This window comes from Thamnophis sirtalis, unplaced genomic scaffold, assembly GCF_051295495.1.
Source record: "Thamnophis sirtalis isolate CommonGarterSnake01/CBP01778 unplaced genomic scaffold, rThaSir2_p1.2 scaffold_8, whole genome shotgun sequence".
Lineage (NCBI taxonomy): Eukaryota > Metazoa > Chordata > Lepidosauria > Squamata > Natricidae > Thamnophis > Thamnophis sirtalis.
Genome location: NW_028261388.1, coordinates 60,314,077 through 60,336,280, shown reverse-complemented (window position 1 = coordinate 60,336,280; position 22,204 = coordinate 60,314,077). Strand labels below are relative to the sequence as shown.

Genomic DNA, 22,204 nt, shown 5'->3' with positions numbered 1-22,204 from the left:
TCTGAAGGAGAAATAAGGAACCTGGGTCTTTTCCATCATCTCAGATGTAATTGATTATATTTCCCAGCCATATATAGCCAGAACTTGGTGGGTCAAAGTTTCCTTACCTGTGTTTTAAAATAAGTAGTATTGATTTTTCAAGTATACACTATTTTATTTATTTTTCACATTTTTAAATTGCATAACTTCTTCAAAAATTATTTTTTTAATTTTCCAGTTATTCATTTATTATATATTATAAGCTGGTTTATAATTGTTTTTATAAAACATTATGTTAAATTAACTTAAAGAACATAATAAGTGGCTTTCTTTTTTTCTATTTTAAATAGGTTTACTATTAATATACCTATGTCAGAATAATATCACTTTATACTACAGGCGGAGTCCCATGTATCCTAACAATAACTATGTAATTAGGGCTGTTTTTTGTAATCTCTTCAGCATTTGTTTATTTTGTTTGGGGTTATTAGTTTGAAACGGGAAGCGGCATTCTGTCAAATATGGTCTGAAGTGGCATTGTCAGGAGAGTGCTATACCTCATCTGCTGTTTATACAAGTGGACCAGAGATAGGAAGAATAATATGAGGGAAGACTATAGTACTGTTCACCTATCTAGATAGAGTAGACCACTATTGTTCACTAACATATTTTCCACTGAAATCTATGTTGTTTCTTTCTGGGATTGAGATAATTACCACTTTCCAAATAGTAAAGCATAGAGCAGAAGAATAGGAGGCACCTTTATGTGGTGGACAGAAGTAACAAGTTCCCACAGTTTTTTTTCTGAAGATTTTGGAAGTGATTTGCCATTGTCTTCTTCCTAGGATTGACTGGTCACTTGGCTGGTTCTGTCTTTAAGATGGAACTATATTTCAGTCTCTCGATTTCAAGTCTGGTGCCTTAACCACTACACCACACTGGTTCTTTTATAGCACAATACTCAGTGATTTCCATGTCCTTCACTGGAAGGAAAGAAGGAGAAGCAGCAAAGAAAAAAGATTGCTTTCTCTAAGCCTACCCCCCCCATCAGAAAATAGAGGGTTGAGCAGAACTACACTGGTAAATTCTATAAATTATATAGACATGACCATATATTCACCAAACTAGAACACTTTCTTTTGACAGGCTGGCACAATTATTTTTGTTTTTCCAGTGTTAAGGTTTCAGAGATAGAAAGGCCTTGTGAGTTCTCTCTCACTTGTTGTTTACTGTTTACTGTTTATTAAATTTATAGGCTGCCCAATCCCGGAGGACTCCGGGCGGTTTACAGAAACAGAAATTAAGAAGATTAAAAACAGATAAAACACAACAAATTTAAAAAGACACAACATGCACCCAATCTGAGCGGGGCTGGACCTCAATCCAGAGGTCAACAGCCCCAGGCCTGCCGGAATAGCCAGGTTTTAATAGCTTTTCGGAAGAGCATGAGAGTGGGTAGGGTCCGGATCTCTGGGGGTAGCTCATTCCATAGGGCCGGAGCGACAACAGAGAAGGCCCTATTCTGAGGCATCGCCAGCCGGCATTGTCCAGCTGATGGCACCTGGAGAAGGCCCATCCTGTGCAATCTTATCGGTCTTAGGGAGGTGTGCGGCAGAAGACGGTCTCGTAGATATCCGGGTCCTAGGCCATGTAGGGCTTTAAAGGTGATAACCAGCACCTTGAATCGTGCTCGGAGACCAATAGGAAGCCAGTGCAGCTCGCAGAAGCTCGCTTGCGCGGCTGCATTCTGGACTAATTGTAGTCTCTGAACACTTTTCAGGGGCAGTCCCATGTAGAGCGCATTACAGTAATCCAGTCTTGAGGTGACGAGGGCGTGAGTGACTGTTTGCAGTGCCTCCCGGTCCAAATAGGGCCGCAACTGGTGCACCAGGCGAACCTGGGCAAAGGCCCCCCTGGTCACTGCCGACAGATGATGTTCCAACATCAGCTGCAGATGCAGGAAGACCCCCAAGTTGCGGACCCTCTCTGAAGGGGGCGAATTTTCTCCTCCCAGGCTTAGGGACGGACTAGCTGGGCTGTCCTTAGGAGGCAACATCCACAGCCACTCGGTCTTGTCAGGATTGAGTGCAAGCTTGTTCACTCCCATCCAGACTCTAACAGCTTCCAGGCACTGGGACATCACTTCCACCACTACACTGAGTTGGCACGGGGTGGACAAATACAACTGTGTATCATCCGCATACTGGTGGTATTTGATCCCGTGCCGGCGAATGATCTCACCCAGTGGCTTCATGTAGATATTAAATAGGAGGGAGACAGGACCGACCCCTGTGGCACCCCATAATTAAGGGGCCTAGGAGTCGACCTCTGCTCTCCAAACAACACCGACTGCGACCTGTCGGAGAGGTAGGAGGAGAACCACCATAAAACGGTGCCTCCCACTCCCACCTCTTCCAGCCGTCGGAGAAGGATACCATGGTCGATGGTATCGAAGGCCGCTGAGAGGCCAAGGAGCACTAGGATAAAGGAATGTCCTCTATCCCTGGCCCGCCAGAGATCAGCGATCAGTGCGACCAAAGCGGTTTTGGTGGAGTAACCAGGCCTGAAACCAGACTGAAAAGGATCTAAATAATCTGCTTCATCCAAGGTCCATTGGAGTTGGAGGGCCACTACCTTCTCAACAACCTTTCCTAAAAAAGGGAGGTTGGAGACTGGACGATAGTTTTTAAGAATAGCTGGATCCAGAGAAGGCTTCTTGAGGAGGGGTCTCACCACCGCCTCCTTCAGAGGTTGTGGAAAAGAACCCTCCCGCAATGAAGCATTCGTAATTCTCTGAAGCCAGCCTCGCGTTACCTCCCTGCTGGTCGAAACCAGCCAGGAGGGACATGGATCCAGTAAACAGGTGGAGGCACTCATCGCTCCCATGGCCTTGTCCACTTCATCAGGGGTGACAAGCTGGAACTCATTCCAGGAAATCTGAGCAAGACCCTCCCCCGGCATCTCCACTGGTTCTGTCCAAGTAGAGTCAAGGTCTGTCCGAATCTGAGTGATTTTGTCCGACAGAACCTGGGCAAACTCCTCAGCCCGTCCCTGTAAGGCATCCCCCTTTCAGGAGGGAAACGGGTTATCCTAAACAGGGTGGCTGGGCGAGATTCTGCGGACGCAATAAGAGCGGAAAAATGTACATATTTTGCTGCCCGTATCGCCACTAAATAAGCCCTGGTAAAGGCTCTTAGTAGTGTTCGGTCAGATTCGGAGTTGCTAGCCCTCCAACATCACTCTAGGTGTCTCTTTTGGTGCTTCATCTCCCGGAGTTCCTCGGTGAACCAAGGTGCCCTTGGTCCACTGCTGCGGAGAGGCTGCAAAGGCACAATCTGGTCTAGTGCCTCAGTCGCCGCTGTATTCCATGCGGCGACCAAGGACTCCATCGGATTGTGGGCAAGAGAGTCAGGTATCTCCCCAAGCTCCTTCTGAAATCCCAACGGGTCCATCAGGTGCCTGGGGCAGAACCACTTAATTGGCTCCACCTCCCTGCAGTGGGGGAGTAGCTTCCGAAAATCAAGCCTCAACAGGAAGTGATCTGACCATGACAAGGGCGAGATCTCTATACCCCTTAACTCAAGATCACATCTTCACTGCCCTGAGAGAAACACTAGGTCGAGCGTGTGTCCTACTCTATGAGTCGGACCCTGAATTACCTGGGTCAAGTCCATGGTTGTCATGGAAGACATGAATTCCTGGGCCCCATCAGAGTGTTTCCTAGGGACGGCAGGTTGAAGTCCCCCAGTACTATCAGTCTGGGGAACTCAACCGCCAACCCGGCTACTGACTCCAGGAGTGCAGGCAGGGCTGTTGTGATGCAGCTGGGAGGTAGGTACATCAAAAGCAAGCCCACTTGAACCCCTAGGTCCAACTTCAAGAGAAGGGACTTACACCCTACAGTCTCTGGAGCAGGGATCCTGAGAGGAACTAATGATCCTCGGATAATAATTGCCACTCCCCCACCCCTTTTTCGGTGTCGTGGGTGGTGGAGCACCTGAAACCCTGCCGGGCACATTTCTGAGAGGGGGACTCCTCCCTCATGGTCCAGCCAGGTTTCAGTAATACATGCCAGGTCTGCCCCCTCGTCAAGTATTAAGTCCCAGACGAGGGGAGCTTTATGAATCACAGACCTGGCATTTAGCAACAACAACCTGAGACCAGGGTCCTGGCTTCTCTTGCCACCAGGTCCTTGAGTTGAGCTTACAGGGCCGGAACAAGGGATCACTGCGATGTAGCAAGCCCTCCTTCCCCGGTAATGGCTAGCCCTGTAGCTCCCATCAAACCTGCCCCTCCCCATCATGACCAGAATGTTCTGACCCGCCCGCATCCTCGTAGACCCCCCCCTTTCACCGGCAGGCCGAATCTATCATTCATTCTAGGACGAGAGGTAGGCCTGGGCCCCCTACCACTTCTGCTTATGCACTCAGTGGAGGAGGCACCAGGCTGCACCCTTGGTCCTGTCATGTATACCCACAGTCTCATACATACCCCACTATGGTCAATTAAAAAGCATACAAAAATACAATGGATAATATAAATTAGTTAAAATTAAGTGGGTTCATTCATCAACAATCATACCATACACACTCCTCGCTTCTCGTTGTTAGTCCAGAAGAGGCGCAGTCGAAGATGAGCAGTGTGAAGCCCCGCAGCGGCAACAACCCAGGAAAAGAAGGCTGCACCGAGAGAGAAGGAGGGGGGGAGGCCTGGAGGAACTGTGGCGGTGGCAAGGCCCAGCCTCCCAGTCCCAGCCCACATTGCTGCAGCACCTCACCACCCCCTCCTCGGGGCGAGGCGCAGAGCACCACTCCAACAATGCCCAGCCCAAGTCCAGCAAGTCCAGCAGTCCCAGTATGTCAAAAAAACCCTCTCTCCAGCAGCACAGCTGAAGGGCACCCGCTGTCCAAACGGCACCCCTGCCGCCACTGCCCACAGAACGCCGCTGCCGCCGTCAGACAGCAAGGAGATGTAAAAAACACAGGAACGCCATCCAGGGGCCGCCCGAACGCGACACCCCCAGGCACTCACCGCCCAAGCGACACCGCCACCGCCCGTAGAACGCCACCGCCGCCACCAGCCAGCAAGGATGTACAGAGACACAGAAACTCCATCCAGGGGCCGCCCAGAAACGACCCCCTCCAGATAACTGTTTCCCTGGCTCATCTGGTGGTCTCTTGCAGGGACTCCTCTTTTTTAAAAACCGGAGACTCAGTCCTGAGAATTTAAATGTTTTTTGCTCCTCGCAAGCCCGAGTGTTTGGCTCGGGCAGCCATTTTCCATCTCGCACCATAGGGAATGCAGTTTTCACACAGGAACTACTACTGCCTTCTGCAGTATATAGCCTTGACTCTCCCAGAGCTTTTTGGTTCAGTAAGTTGTATTTTGGCCAGAGAAGCCAATCCCAATTTGCACTGTAGGACTTGTGCTTTTTCCTTCTTCCTCTGTTGATAGAGTGTGTGTATGTATGTGTGTACTATATGCCTAAAACAAGTTTTTTTTCCTGTCTACTGACTATATGAGTGTGTTGTGTATATACCAGTGTAGATGCCTACTGATTATCCTGTAGAATTGCAACCAGTGAGTTTTTAATCCCTTCTGCAGTATTCTTAATTGTGTCTACTCAGAAGTAACAACCATTAATTATCCAGGAAGCTGCTTCCAAATCACTTCATTTAGTATATAGTATATAGTATAAATACAGTCCAAGTATTTGACTTTCTAAAATAAAACACAGTATGTGCTAAAACATGGTTCTGCATTGGGTAGAGGTCCCTGTGTTATGGTTGTAATACCAACACAAAATTTGGTTACTTTTGTGCAGCAAAGGCATATCGTAAGAAATCAGGAGACAGTGGTTGGGAAAATAAATGGAATTCTAGATTACTACATAAGAAATTCTATCAATTGCAATCAGGGTTTGTGTGTGTTAAATAAATAGCAATTTCAACGTCTTTTATTTTCCTGATGGTTAAATCAGGCGTGCAAGACTGATCATATCTGCTGTATAAGGCCAAGTCACCAAGTGGCCATGTTTTGCTATTCAGATTTCTACATTCCTATTAAACCAGGCTCCCGGGAAGCGATAGCAGCAGTTTGATTTAAGGCACACTCAAGGAGGGCCATTCAAAGCTCAGAATTGCTGAGTTATTTGTAGCCCCCTCCCGAACTGAGCAAAGCGCTAATGAATTTAATGTGAGTGACACCCTTAGGAAGGAGAAAAGGACTGAATCGAGGGCGGAGGTTGATCAGACTCGGGCCTCCAGCACGCAAGGCCCTTTTGATTGATAATGTGCCTTGGAAGATCAATCTCCTGCTTTTCTGGGCATTGTTGCCGGGAAAAGGGGGAGCGAACAACCACGCGGAGTTAAGAAATAGGAGCGCAGTGACCAGAGTAGCTAGGAGAAGCCAGGCGGAAGCAGCCAGCAGCACCGAGATCCCATTTCCCCTATGGCCAGCCATTAACACAAGCAGTATCTTCAGGAGTAATTCATGAGGTAGGCAGGATACCTACCCAGGACTGGGCGTGAAATTCTCGTTAGCTTTCGATAAACACCATCTGGAGCGCCTCTGTCTGCAACTCGCTCTCGAGTTTTTCTTTCCCGAGTGTAGCACAACGGCCTGACTTCTAAGTCAGCTCCCCGAGGACAGGCGAGAGGTGTGTGTGTGTCTGACAATGGCGATTTCAGTTCCTTCGCCTGCATGTCCCTCGGCGGGGATTCTGCTCAGCCAGACACCACGGGGATAGGAGAAAAGGAGCGAAACACCACCAAGGCCGTGGCTGGGCCGCTGGGGATGCCGAGGATTTGCAGTCTCAGGAAATCCTGAAGAAAAAAATGAGGGGAGGGGAAAAACCCAGCGCACGCAAAGGAGGGCCAGAAAACCAACTAGTCGAGGTTTTCACTAAGAATGTGAATGTAAGGGCCTCTGTGCCACGAGGGAGTGATGGAAGAATGCAGCTTCCATAGGCAGCCCAGAGAACCCGGTTAAGCAAGGGAGTAATTGGAATCAGGCAGTCTGGGTTCAGCCAGGAACGTGGCACGCCTCCCCAGGATTGCCGGGGACTTTATCTTTAAGAGGGTCGGATCATAGTCCTCTGACAACTCAAGTTCGTTTAAGGCTACAGCATCACACTGGATGAGTGATAACATATGCTTCAGAAAGTTGGGGGGGGGGGAAACAGCACCTGAAGGGTTTAAATTAGGAAATAATTAACTTTACCAGTTAAATCTGGTAACTCCAAAAAGGAAGGTGAAGTAAAACATCTTAGTTCTACTTAATTCAACCTTCAGTTTTTAGCTGCGACTATATCCCATGTGGGTTCAGCCAATAAATGTTAATGTCTACATTAGTTCTAAAATGTATGCTTTAAACAGAATTACAGAATAATAGGGGAGTCCTTGTGCTCCTTATGGGAGGTGGAGGGAGGGGAAAATGAGTGCAATGTCTTCAGATATATAAACTCATGAACAGAAAACAAGACTGAATAGACCAAAACGGATTTAAGTTCTCTTTTCAGTCACTTATGAGGAAAATCTTTGCAAAGCATTTGCAGTTCAGGAGAGACATTTCATTTAAAACTTGTTCCCTTCCCCCTTAAGAGCATTTATTCGACTGCTTAGGAAATCGGTGTCTTTTTGTTCTTTCTATCAGCTGTTTAAAAAGCTGAAAAGCTTGTGTGTATACCCAAGGTTTTAGGTTACAAATTTTTCACTCCTACTTTCACTCCTTTATTTTCTATGGTATAAAGGTGCAAGCCAAAAGCAGGAACTATATAAAATGCTTTCAGACCAGAAAGTTGTTCAAAGGAACTCTTATTTATTTTCCTTTAAACATAAGAGATTTGCATGATTAGAAAGGGGAATTTCAGAAGTGTTCTGGCATATTGAGTAAGTCACATGTTAGGCTAGGAAAATGTAGCTAGGATTCAGGTTTAAACGTGCTTTCTTTTTCCCCACAGATTCCTGGACTTCTGGATGACAAACAGGCAGATCATAATTTTTCTGGAGTTCTGTGCATTGGATCTTCTTTTCTCTACTTTTTTGGGGTCTTGATGTAAACATCTTATAATCGCTTTTGAAGACTGGGATGAAAGGGGGTGGGGATATAATTACCACTCTGGTGGGTGATAATAAAATTTCATTCATTTACACCGGGCTGCTTTATGGTCCCTTTCCAAACTTGCTACTTTTCATGGTCATTAACAAGAACTGTCCAATTAGAAGCAGGTCTCAACGGAATATAACTGACTTTCTGAAAAGCATGTTTAGATCCACAGTTCTTTTACATAGTTGGAAGTTTTTCGAGCAAGGATCGGAAGTAAGAATCGGAGACGACTGCACAATTACTGCTCAGGTTTCTTACAAAATCAGACCCATCATGCTCAGTGGGGTTTGCTCCAAATCATATGCATATGGACTGCTGACATACTTAGCAATCTCTACTTGTACCTTTCTTCACTAGAGATGTATCTCATCATCCAGCCATAGTTGTTGCGATATAAAGCCTGTAATGAAATGAAGCCTGTCTTCACTGTTAACGTATGGGCCAAGCACTGGTTGGTTGACACGATAGATAAATCTCTGTAATGAGGAATGGTACTACCCTACTCCTGTGATAAATGGCCATGGAATGCGCGCGCACCCCCCACTTCTTGAGGTACAGAGTTATTTCCTGTAGATTGCGTCTTGTGAATTCCAGCCACCGCTGAATGCAGTATAGAACCACGAGTCGCGAGCGGAAGAACCGAATAAGCGAGTATCAGTCAAGATGGGCGTCGCAAACCCGACATTCACCAGCTGACCTACTAAGTCAAAAATACCACTCTAGCAGCCGATAAGCCAAAGGACTAGCGTCCCAGCGATCCAAATTGTACTGAGAGAAGCCGCGTGCGAAGCGCTCCCCGCGATTTCCACGTCACATAGAAACGTGTTTGGAAATTTTAGAGTGAGACTACGGTCTCTGACTATCGAGCATTGCCTTTCAGAAATCAAACGAAGAGAAGCCGTTTGTTATTTCGGAAAGTAGCTGCTGAAAAACGAATGTTTTTCATTACAACAGAAAGGCACGGGGCGGGGGCGGAAAGACAGAGCATCCCACGATGGGACAAAAATAGCGAATAGGGAAGACGAGCCAAATGAAGAACTGTGGGTGCAGAGCCGATTAACAAAACACGGGAGGAGGGAAACTCTCGAGGAGAACGACGGTTTGTATGCTTCTGGAGAAGCGAGATAATGGAAAACGGTTCGTTTGAGGGAGACTTAAGTATAGGTTGGAATGAAGGCAGAGCACACACACCGTATTTAAAAAAGGAGACCCTGAGAGGCAATTCCGTGGGGGGAGGGGAGCGTGCTTGTGAGAGAAGAGGGAAAGTGCAGGGGGGCATATGGGAAAGGGGTACACTGCGTGACAATAGAGCGCGTGGGAGGGGAGACAAAGAAACGGTCCTTCTGGGGCTCTCGGGGATATGAGAGCAGAAGGAAAAACGTGGCGGCCAGAGAATGGTCTCACCTGGAGGGGGGAAAACGGCAGGAGGCATCTGCTCCCTTAGCAAGGAGAACAAGGATGACTTCTGCGGCATGGGCACTTTTGCCTCGCCATCATGGAGGCCGAGGGGCAGCTGCGAGCGGCACAAAAAGGTGCTGTGAGAAGGCGGGGGACGCATCTTGAGGCAAGAAGCGATCGCACTGCTGGGGCGAAAAGACAAGGCAGCCCGGGCGGCGAGTGCGGCGGTCTAGCGCTGGTGTCTGGCTGCGCCTGCTGCCGGAGCTTTGACAGCTTGGCTAAGCGGAGGGAAAGGAGCTTTATGGTAATTGCAGCTCTCCACTGGCCTTCTGGGTAGCGAGCCCAGCAGGGAGTCTGGAGGGGGCGGGAGACTTTCCTTTTTAACCTCTCTTGGTCAAAAGGGGAGCGGAGTCTCCTCAGGACGCCCTCAGGCGAAGAAGCAGGCAGGGCGTGTGGAAAGGGGGGCTTGCTAAGACCAGATCAGCCAAGAGAGAAAGAACGACAAGGAAACGGAGGGGGGCGGAGAAGTGGAGGAAGAATCAATTAAGAAGAGAAAGCGAAGAGCCTTGCAACAAGATAAAAGCGAGGCACTCGCGAGTGAGGGGAGAGAGATTCGCTGGGCGAGCACGGCGACGGCATTGCCTCTCCTGGCGGCGGCTCCCTGAGTGCTAAGCCCGGGGGTGGAGAGAGAAAGGGGCGGGGAGGAGGAGGAGGCCCTGCCGGGGGGGGGGGCAGCGTGCAGCAGACGGAGGCCGCTCTCCCAGCGGCAAGGTGAGGAAGAACGGCTTTCCCTGTGGATTAAATCCCCAGAGCCAGCCCAGCCACACACACGCACACTTGCAGCCGCAGCCAGGACACAGGCTCTCCGAAGGGAGGGGGAAAGGAGCCTGTAGGCGCCGCCAAGATCAGTCCCGGGAAACCACAGCAGCAACATGGCGTTACTAAAGCGGAGCCAGAGAGCAACTGGAGGGAGCCCGGCGGGTTGTTGAACTCAGCCGAGGGAAACGCTGGCATTCGGCCTCTCTCCGCCCACCCGGTCCCACCTGCCTCTGCCTAGTTGAGCCGGGGCCAGTTTTGTCAGTCTCTGGGGCAACTCCGGCCTCTCGTCTCCGAGGTCGTCAAACTTTTCTCGCTCACCTAGAAAACGGACGCGAGTCGCTGGAAAAGGAACAGGCGACGGCAGCGCTGGAGTCTGTCCCCGGCAGCGTCTCTGGAGGGGAGACTAAGGTCAGTGATCTTCACATTGAATGCTCCTCGCGTTTCGCGGAAAGGCCGCGGCGGGCAAGCCACCCGAGGGACCCCAAGCCTGATTCGTCCGAAGAATTTGTCTTCTAGTTTAGACTTCTCGGCTTGTGCTAAAGTAAGACCGAGGCTAGGCGTTTTTTTTCCTTCCACACCAGGTGTGGCTGGGATGCGCATGAGAAGAAGAAGAAGAAAGAAAAAAAAAGACAGCGCGCGCCTTGCTTGAAGCCTGCCTTTCTAGGGCTGGGATTGTTGCCAGAATTTATTTCAACTTGAAAGGATCCGGAATCCCAGGAGGAAGGCGGAATAGAGAAGGCAGAGAGATTAGCAAATCCAGCGGTCGCAGCCTAGATATCCCCTGGCTGAGAATTGCGGGTGGGGTACTCCGGGGACGGGTGTGTCGTGCGGGCTGGCTAGAAGTTTGGAAGCAGTTGGGCTGTGAAGCAGTGCGGGGGGGGGGGGGGCGATGGAGAGACGTGAAAAGAGAAGCTGCCGCTCTCAGTCTGTCTGCTCCAGCAGGAAAGTGGGGGCAGGGAGGGAGACCTTACGGCGTCTCATTCTCTCTTATCTCTCCGATTTGGAAAGGCCTGTAAAAGCCCCACCTGGCAGCCGCCACTTTTCGGCTCCCAGGGGCAATGGGGAGTGTGGGTGGAGAAGAAAAACGCTCAGAGCTCGATCGAGGAAGCTCAGGGCCCCGGGAAGTGTTGCTGGAAAGGCTCATTGGTTCGTCCTTATAGATCGCTGAGCAGTGGACTAAAAAAGATGAGTGCCGGGAACTGAACAACGATGTGTGGCTGAGGAAAACGACTTCTGTATCTCAGTGGGTGTGCTTGTTTTCCTAGGGACTCTTTGAGAAAGCCTGCGGGGGCAGTGACTAGTTTTTTCACCGGTGGTTTTTGAGGCCACTGGAGGCTAAATTTGGTGGGGTGGGCAGGGGATATTCCAGTGGTAGTATTCCGGTTCAAAGGATGTGTGTGAAGAGCGTGGGGCCCAATAGAACAGTTGGGAATCTCGCGGGTCCGTCTCCTCTTTCTTAACTTAAAAAGTTGTCTGGTAGTCCCCTGGGGCAGAGAAAGGGGCCAGCAAGATTGTTTGCAATCCCCCTCCTCACTTTCCCGTCGACTCCAGGGATGCCAGAGCACCGTGTCTGAGGCACGTAGCTCCTTTTTGTCTCGCCCAGCTGCTTCAGGGGCGATCTTTCGCTTGTGACGCTTCGCTCACCTTCCGTGCTGGCATGCTGGCTACATCTCAAACTCACAAGAGCGAGGTACGTCGGCGGCTCCGAAAAGAGGGCTGGTTCGAGAGTAATGTCTTACCACCGCAATAGGATTTTGGCAAAAAAAATGCCTTTTATTTAATGGCGATCGCCCAGGAGCCTGTTTCCGCATTATTTTTCTAACGATCCTCCCTCTGGGGTTTCCGTCTGTTCTGAGGAAGCCTGTGGCTTTGTGTTTCCTTTCTCTGAAAAGGACGCTGACGGAAGGACGACCTGTGCCGAGTCCAGATCTGTCAAGGTTTTCTGAACTTTTGCCTGCTCGAGGCTCCTTGTGAAGGAGGCCCAGGGCAAAGGGATCCTTGAGCGGGGCCCCTCCAAGTCTATCTGCCGACCAAGATAAGAAGCGGGATTTCACCTCCCCCACTCTTACATGAAAAGGCCAAACGCCCTTACAGCCTTTCTCTGGGGCATTGGGGACAGAGCCTACAGATCAAAAATCGCTGTCCTGGGGCATTAGGTATTCATCCTTGACAAATGGGTCCTCCTTTACCACCTTTCTAACCACTATTTATTCGCTCGCTGTCTGTAGCAACTTTGTTTTGGAAATACTGTAGTCGCACCAATAGGCTTGTCCCGCGATGCGATGCCCTCGAGATATGGATAACAATTTTCAAACCATTTCCCTTACAGCAAAGCAGTGGACCTGCTCTAGAGAACCAGGAGACTTGTGCTTATTCTCAGGTTTCTCTTCAACCCAATTTTCAAGTCATGTATGTGTTTCCGTGGATGGTGGTCGGTTTGTTTTCGTGGGAACAAGGGAACAAAACTCTTACTTGATTTTAAAAGGGCTGTAAAGAAGGGCTGTTAATCTTTTTTCTCCCCCATATTCTCTCGAGCTGGACTTAAACTCGGGAGAGTTCTCGAAATTAGTAGTTGTGCGTATCTCCAAAGTATACTTGACAAAGGTGCACTGTATATTCCCCACCCATGGCAGAATTTGCCATCTAGTACAGACCACACAAACTACCTTGTTTCGAAATAAGGATGGCGATCCCAGGAAACTGGATCTGTGGGCTAAGCCCCTTCGAGGCGCGGATTAAATTTGGGGATGCCTGGGAGGCCTAGATTCTAATCTATTCTTACCCCGGTTCACTCATTTGATTTATTATATTTGAATGAGCCCAACCTTCTCCCCGTAGGGTTACAGAATAGGAACAGAAAGGAGTGGAGCGTCTCTGGCGACTGTTAAAAAAAAGCGGGCAATATCCCATTTATCTGGCAGAAAGGTGGACATCTTCTAAGCATTCTGAATGGTCTGTGGGACTGGCAGGCAGACAATTTCTTTATCCCCCTTCCTTTCTCGAAGGTGAGATAGAACAATCGACATGGAAAAAAGAGAGGCTTTAGACCGGTATTGTTTTGACCGCCTATGATAGATCGGTCTAGACAGCCGTTCAGGCTTCTTCCGAGCGAAAGAACCGGAGCCTGAAAGGGAGTGTGGGAGAGATGCAGAGAAAAAGGTCAGCACGTTATTCGGTGCTTGAGAATGGGTGTTGTTAACCCTTCACGGATCAGGGCACTAACTCAATTTTTGTGCGTTAAAGGAATAGACCAGGTTAGTCAGTGGCTATGGTCGTGTGCTTTCTTAGGGCAGATCATGGTGAACCCTTAAGTTGCTCACCCTTGTTATCTAAATGCCTTGTGAACATAATTTTCCCATCTCCTTTTCAAGGCGAGTGCCAGTGCTTTCCGTTCCCAAAAGTTTCCTCTTGTTTGGGAACTCCACTGAGCCCGCTTAACCCTATGTCCTGGTGGTGCAGAGCCAGACAAATACCGAGGAGGACTAGACAAGCCAGACGTGGAGGAGGGAGAATCAAGCTGGAGAACGACAGATCGCTTTTCCCCAGGATGGGAGTGTGTGCGTGTGCGCGCGCGCGCGCCTGACATGAAGGGACAAAGCTCAGCCGGAGAGCTCTCCGGGCAAAGATCTTTCGGCAAACAACCTTCGGAGCAGAATCCAGTTTCCGTCTTCAACGGCGGTTGTGGGTGGGGTTTGGAAAGTAAGGAAACGCGTCGGTCAGGACTGACTTTGTTTCACACTGCTGCTGGGTTGGCTGGCTTCTTTATATTTGTTTCATACAACCGGACCAACCCAGGCATAAACTCACCCTCCGCTGCCTTGAGGCGCTTTAGACTTGCCTGCAGACTCAAGAGGGTAAATAGTGGTTCTGACTTTGCGAGCACGCCTCGATTTATGCTTTATTTTTTGAGATGGGGAAGGGGAAACGAGACTACGGCAACACTCTCGGAGGAATACAAACGCTCATCCTTTCCGATGAACCGTCCCTCCCCGCCCCCCCGTCCTCCCCCCGCCCTGTTTCAGGTCGCAGACCCTTTCTCAGCCCCCGGGAAAGCTGATTTGCTTTGGATTTGCCCTGCAGCGCGGATCAGCTTTTTTCTCTCTTTGTCTGGAGCGGAGACTCCCAGCGCTCCAGCCCTCTCTGGAAAGGTTCCCGATGAGGAGTCCACGCAAAGCCAAGCAGACAGCTCGGCTGTTCTTTGCACGTCACATCTATATACATCGGTAATTAGATGGAAGCACCGCCGGAAATGATAGATTGGCTGCATAGCTAATAGGGACGAGGACAAATAAAGCTTACAGCGTCTCTTCCCCCTCCCCCGAATAATTGGGGCCCTGGAAATCAAGCCCAAGATCTGGAGCGAGAACTGAAATTACACGTCTTCTGTTTTACGGCTGTAATCAACCAAATAGATGAGAGTCTAGGTTGCTCCCCTGCTGCAAGCAGTTCTTGAACGTGTTTGCTGCAGGGAGGTGGGAGGAGGGAACTCGGGAGTCTTTTCAAAAACCCCTGGGTGTCTGCTAGCTAAATATATACACCTAGGAGAAAGGCGGGAGTACGAGAAAGAATCCGATCAATTAATGCAACCGCAGACCTGTGTCTTCATTCCCCAAACTCGCACTGAAGCCGAGATTAAGCGCCCTTATGGAAATTAATGGGTGTCGATGCAGAGACGTCAAGGAAGATTGCTCTAGCTCTGAGGTGCGGGAATAAAATACTAGCATTTTAGCATTTGGGGGCAGCCATCCAAAGTTACGGGCCTCTCGACTTGAACGGCAGCGACAGCCAGGAGTACCATCGACTTTAGGAGTTGGGACCGTCTGGAAGTTGTGTTCTGTTAGCTCCCTGCTACTTCGGGCTGTTCGATTGATCCCTTTCCTTCAAGCATGGTTCTTTGCATTTGTATAGCGCTTGACGTGACTTTTACTCTAGAGAAATGTGGCCGTTTAAGCAGCTCTTACTAACTACCAGCACCCAGTGACTTTATTGTGCTTAAAATAGCTCTTCCCTGCCCCCACACCTTTCTGCTTCTAATGTAAAACCCACTGTTGACATTACTGCAGGCTTCCTAGGCCCTATTCCCTCTTCCTATTCCAAAGCAGAAGGGTTGAAAAGAAACCCTGAGCGTTAGATGCAGGATTGATTTTTAAAAGATTTTTAATTGTATGTTTATTATTCTTTTTATAAATAACTCGAAGTTGCAAACATAATACTTCTTCCTCTTCCTATTTTCCTCACAACATCATCCCTTGCTTAGGCTGACAGAGAGTGACTGGCCCTTCATGTCTATGGAAGAATTAGAACTCACAATTTTTGAAGGGATTATCTGTTTCAGAAAATGTGGACATAAGTCATTTTAATACTATTATTTGAAAGATAGTATCTATCAATTGCTATGTTTTGCTGTCAGTCATTAAAATCAAACAGAACAACAAATTCTTGTACAAATATATGTGAAACAAGATGGTTGATCCTCTTTCAAAATTTCTGGTTGAATTATTCTCACAGAGAACTAATCTCTCAGTCCAGCATTATTAGTTTGGAAAAGGGTGTTCTAACCTAGTTCAGAAAAGTTGTCTGCAATGAGGACAAATTAGACTAGTGTTATGCTCTGCCTGAGCTTAGAGGATGGGCGGAGTATGAAGGTGACAAATGAAGCAATGTAAGATTGCTTATCAGTCTTAAAGTGCACACCTCAGAGCTGAAGTAAAAGGGTGTGTATGAAGTAAAAACACAGGAACTTTTTCCCCCCACAAGTGATGCATTATGTCATCTAACCAAACATTAGACTGTTCATTGATCCTTTCTGTTCTGGCCAGGGTTTCTAAGCTTTCAAGTTATACTCATGTTTATTAACTGGTATAAAAGGAAGGAAAGACCATAAACTTATTTTCCTTTGGTGGAGTTCCTACTTTACATTGCAAGAGTGACAAGATTTATAGGACATTAACTCATTTTAGCTGCGTTTTTGGGGGGCACTCTGGGCTTTATAATTTGAGTCTATAGAGTGAGCTCATACTGCTGCTAAACCATGCTTAACCTTGGTTTATTGAATAGATTACAACTGGCTGGATTGGTTGCAATGCTGAGTCATAAACCATGGTTTACAAATCCAATGACTGAGTTGCTATAACATACCAAGCTACTACTTTATAGCTTAATATACTGGGTGAACATGGTCATAATATCACTGAGTTTAATGAAGCTTACTTACAGATGACTTGTGGTTTGTTCCTGGGGATTCACTTATACAAACTGCTTTTATTATCTGACTGGGTGTTGAATATTAAAATTATGGAATGCCAGTCAATTGTGTTTATCTGTGAAAGCATGGCATGATTTAGTCCAATATGTTGTTGTTATCTAAGTAGCTTCTTCAGTCTGAGCAAATACCCTTATTTAGTCCAATGTGTAAATCCAGTTTTTGTGTGCCCTGTAGGGTTCTGCACTCAAAAGGACCTTCTTTGTTAAGAGCTGATTTCAAGAACATTTTTGAAAATTATGTGAGAATTGATTGTGTTAAGTAGTTTGCTCAAGACCACTTACACAATAGCAGGGCACACATTCACTTTCAGTGCATAGGCATTCTTCTTCCCACCCCACCGCCTTCAGCAATCTAACCACTTAAATAGATCAGGCAGATTCTTTCCTGAGAACCTGATTAACATCCTTTTACTGTATCAATGGATGGATGGCTGGGAGGATCGAATGCAAGGATTCTCTCTATATTGGAGTATGGAGCAATAGCAGTAGACTTATATACCGCTTCATAGGCCTTTCAGGCTTCTCTAAGCGGTTTACAGAGAGTCAGCATATTGCCCCCAACAATCTGGGTCCTCATTTTACCCACCTCGGAAGGATGGAAGGCTGAGTCAACCCTGAGCCGGTGAGATTTGAACCGCTGACCTGCTGATCTAGCAGTAGCCTGCAGTGCTGCATTTAACCACTGCGCCACCTTGGCTCTTTTGCAGATGAGGGAGGGGGGATTTCCTATATCCTCAGTGCTGACTTAATTTAATCCTCCTGTCTTTCCACCAAACAAGGCCTTAGTCCTGAATCTTTAGCAAGCTAAGGAAGGGATCTTTCTAGGCAGAAGTAATGAATGTTTCACAAGGGTTCCTCTGGCCTGTACAGTGCCTGTCTTAATGGATGAGCTGACTTACCAGCAGAAAGCAAAGAGGCCACCAGCTTGTAGATGGCATTCCCGCCCACTTCTGAAAATTACATTCTCTTGAAGAAGTTCCTTCTCCCACATGTATTAGCTTGGTACACAAAGCATGTTTTTACTTTCCTTCCTTAAAAAATAAAAATAAAATTATAATAACAGAGAAACATATATAGAAGGTTTTTGTCTTAAATGTATGAAGTATTGAATGCCAGGGTACAAGGATAATATCTTATTTCTTGAGCTTTATGCTTAAAGGTAAAGGTTCCCCTCACACATATGTGCTAGTCTTTCCTGACTCTAGGAGGTGGTGCTCATCTCCGTTTCAAAGCCAAAGAGCCAGCGCTGTCAGAAGACGTCTCCGTGGTCATGTGGTCAGCATGACTAAACGCCGAAGGCGCATGGAACCCAACCACAAAAGGTGGTTCCCATTTTTCTACTTGCATTTTTACATGCTTTCGAACTGCTAGGTTGGCAGAAGCTGGCAGTATAGCAAAATAAACACATAATTATATCAAATCCATTATACCCAATGTGACGCAATGTGCTAGGAAAAGGTTGCATAGAAGATGATCCTTCAGCAGCATGAAATATAAATTTGTGATATGCAAGACGGTTTTGAGCATAATTTCACTATGCACCACAAGCTCCTGACAGTATTTTGTAGAAGATGGGCAATGATCAATTTACATTGACCTGGGGCTTGGTAAGCTTTTAGATGGTAATTGCCATATTGATTTGCATGTCAAAAAGAGGGAAATCTGCTAAAATTAAATACTGCAAGCTAAATTAAACTAGATTTAATGTTGAGGTACAAATGCTGAAAGACCTGTTAACTCAATCTGCTGGTCTTCAGTTTTCAGAATTATAAAACTTGAAGGAGGAGGTGGGTGGCTCTCCCATTGCCTTGAAAATTACCTTGCACAACTCTACAAAGACTAGAAATTTATGGTTACTCCATAATCATTGTCCAGTGTGTGTGACCATGTATTAATTGAAAGGAAATGCTAAAATGTTCTTGTTTCTAGAAGACAAGTGCTGGGTTTTAATTTAATAAGGGAATAAAAAAAAGATTCTGGCAGCATCAGCAGCCCTGGAAACTAGTACAGAGAGTTGAGTGAAGTTAGAAGACCATTGGGGAGATTTATGGTTTTGCACCATACCACATTTCCTCATAGGAAAGCCTTCTGCACATTTTGAATTTATCTAATTTAATAGTGGCCAGAAAGAAAGAGAAAGAAACCCATTTTCTCCTAGCCTGTTTCTTGCACCTATTTAAAAGTCATGCAAAGTAATATCCTGTAAGAGAGTCTACTCTTTGTATTAGAAGCCTCTGCTTGCAAATGTTTCTACTGAAACATATTATGAAAATTAGCACCACAATGACATTTCCTCCCAATGAACTGTGCACAGGATTGCACCCTTTATGTCTAATTGTGATAGACATAGCTATGGCTATCATCCTATGCAGAACTGTTTGAACAAACATGAGTGAATACAAAATGACTGGCTTTTGAGTAAATGTTTTCTAGGGTGGTAAAAAAATCTCTTCTCCATCAAAGATAGAGAAAGGGCATTTTACATGCAGCACTAGATCATAAAACACATTTCTTGGAAATAAAGTTAGAAGCTACTGTTCAAGTCTAATATGTTGATTTAGTACCAATACCTTGACTTTTGTAGTCATTTGAAAATATTTTGTTATTTTGAAGTTATATAGCTATCACAAAGATTCTTTGTTAGTTAAAGTTGCGTAAGATGGTTTACTGGTATATGTATGTATGTATGTATGTATGTATGTATGTATGTATGTATGTATGTATGTGTGTGTGTATATATATGTGTGTGTGTGTGTGTGTGTGTGTGTGTGTCTGTCTCACTGGTGCAGTTACACCCGTAGTTAAACTCTGGGTTTAACTGCACCAATAAGAAATCATCAGACTGCAGCATTTCAGCAAAGCAATACCTAGCTACATTTATTTCAAAAGAAACAGATGTTTAACTAGGGCACAGCTCCAGTGATTATGAATAAAATCAATTTCTCACAGAGAAATACAATTGCAATTGAACAGTTTTAGATTTAGTTTTTAGAAGTTTCTGAAAGTGAAAAAAAGTTGTTTTTCATTAGACAAGGTGTCCCTAATCAGTGGGCCATGGCCCACTGTTCAGAATTGGACCGCACAACTGGTAGGTTAGAATCTGTGTGCATCCATAGCTCCACTTGCACGAGCGGCAGGCACTCACACTCATGCACACAGCTCCATTTGTGTGAGCAGCATTTATGAGCATCTAGTTTGTGTACATGGAACTGCACACACTTGCACATGCCTACCACTCACACAAAGCCATCCTGTCTTGCTCCCCTCCAGGCCACCAAGCTGGAAAAGTTGCAGACTGCTGCATTAGACTACACCATTTCATTAAATATATTGTATACAGGTAGTTCTTGACTTACGACAGTTCATCAATGACCATTGGTAATTATAATGGTATTGAGGAAAATGAATTATGACTGTCCAAAGTTACTCCTGTTGCAACACCCCCGTTTGGCAATCTGTCCACCCTTATGGCTGACCACAGGGACGGAGCAGTCCCCCCATATCCCCCCTGATCCTGCTCCACTGGGCCCCTCCAGTCCTTGGGCCTGCTTGCTGGGTTCCATACCCTCCTTCCTATCACCCATCATGGCTTGGTCACTTACTTTTTCCTTAGATTTTCTGTCACATGGCCTTCCTACATGGAGATTGCACTTGAAAAGGAGAGCTGGCTGATCTGTTCCTCAGCCTCCCTATACAGTATGGAGGCTATGTTGGCCAGGATGTTGTTCAAAATGGCCACAATTATACTCTCAAACTGGGTTCCACTTCCGGGACAGAGCCATTTGACCTCTGTAGAAGGCCATGTGGCAGATTGACTGCTTTTCAAAGGAGATCTATGAAAAAGACAAGTGACTGTGCCATGACAGGAAGTGGGGGCAAGGGTGTAAGACCCAGTGGGGTGGTAAGCAGGTGTAAGGCCTGCAAAGACGTGTGAGGTGGCAAGTGGAGGCCCAGGCCAGTCTACAGCACTTCCCCAGCTCACATTGGCCTGCCCAAGGGTTCCAAGGCCTTCCTCACCCCAAGGCACTCCGTGCTCTGCTTAATAACCTGCAATGTCTCTTAACAACCACAATGGGGGAAGCATAGATTGTGATCATTAAGCAAAGCAATCACATGGATGCCTCCCACCTTTATTTAGAACCATAACAGACATATTCATTTACATCTGTAAATTGAGCACCTCCTGTAATGAGATAGCTAGAGAGAAACATACTTTTCTGGAAATAAGCTGTACCTGCAAACTCATGTTTGCTTCCTTAGAAGTAAGTTCAATTAAAATTCTAGGAGACTGTTAGGAAGAACAGCTTCATTCTAAGAAATGTGTGTTTTTAAAAACATGATCACTTATAATAATCTGAATAGATAACACTGAAGTTATTGAAAGTATACGACCTAGATTTATGGAAATATAGGTAGTCCTTGATGTACGACCTAAGCCCAAAATCTCTCTTGCTAGATGAGACAGTTGTTAAGTGAGATTTGTCTCATTTTATGACCTTTCTTGCCACAGTTTTTAAGTGAATTACTGCAGTTGTTAAATTAGTAACGTGGTTGTTAAGTCAATCTGGCTTCCCCATTCACTTTGCTTATCAGAATGTCACAAAAGGTGACATGGCCCCAGGCCACTGCAGCAGTCATAAATAGGAGTCAGTTGCCTGGCATCTGAATTTTGATTATATGACCCTGGAGATGCTGCAATGGTTGTAAGTGTGAAAAATGGTCAAAAGTCATTTTTTTCAGTGTCTTCAAACTGTCATTAATTGAACTGTTGTAAGTTGAAGACTATCTGTTTGTCACATTGCAAGAACAAAAAATCTGAAGACAATTAGAATTTAAACATTATACATCAGTACAAAGACAAGATATTATATACACTATTTGTATCAAGATTATAGCTTAATCCCTGGTGTGCAGACTCAGGACTCAAATTTCATACAATGCTTTTTTCCCCGGGAAATCAACAGATTGTTGCCCTGAAAAAATCTAGAAAGAGATTTTTAGATCCAGCTTCTCAAGCATCTGGTGTTTAGTAGAATATTTTAAAAAGCAATTTAAACAAGTTGCTTCCACACATTAAATACATCTTATGAAATATGGCAAAAAAGTTTTACACATTTCAGAGTAATGGTTTTCACACAATTAAAATTCTATGCAATTGAGACTTCTGTAAACACAACTGTATTAATGGAGCATTCTCAGGAGAATAGTAGGAAAGTGGATCAACTGGTAACACCAGGAGTGAAGTGAAGCTCCATAGAATGGTATTGTTCCACATATACACATTGTGTTAGCCAGTTTAGATAGTACGCATATACTAACGTGAGCATACTTATATATCATTTTCCAAATAAAACAAAATCACAAATTGTATACAAAATCACAAATTGTATACATGAAATTGAAGTGATTTTGCACACTGGTTGACTTGGCTTTATCACTGAATTGTCTGCTATGATCCTAATATCTCTTTCCTGGTTGATTGTCAGATTGCCATAATTATATGCAATTATGATTTTTATTCTAAGTGTTTTGCATTTATTTGTAAAGTTTATTGATTTATTTTGAATTTTCTTCTCCATTTTGTTACCTATTTATGCATATTGGACAGGTTCCTCAGGTTGTCTTAACTGATTATTAG

The 22,204-nt window shown here is 46.1% G+C and overlaps 1 protein-coding gene and 1 long non-coding RNA gene across 8 annotated transcripts in view; both read left to right on the top strand.

Annotated features, from left to right (window-relative positions):
* LOC106544592 (uncharacterized) overlaps positions 1-8,574 on the top strand; it is a 101,829-nt gene extending 93,255 nt beyond the window's left edge. For both annotated transcript variants that reach the window (XR_001313245.2, XR_015697539.1), the window contains exon 3: positions 7,940-8,574. This is a non-coding gene — a long non-coding RNA (uncharacterized LOC106544592). The remainder of the gene's footprint in view (positions 1-7,939) is intronic.
* A 1,664-nt stretch (positions 8,575-10,238) lies between these two features.
* BCOR (BCL6 corepressor) overlaps positions 10,239-22,204 on the top strand; it is a 121,072-nt gene continuing 109,106 nt past the window's right edge. For 4 of the 6 annotated variants that reach the window (XM_014060904.2, XM_087721778.1, XM_087721777.1 and 1 more), the window contains exon 1: positions 10,240-10,710. The gene's annotated coding sequence lies outside the window, so the exon portion shown is untranslated. Of the gene's footprint in view, positions 10,711-22,204 lie in introns of all 6 variants that reach the window. The other 2 variants (XM_087721779.1, XM_014060902.2) reach the window with 2 other exon arrangements.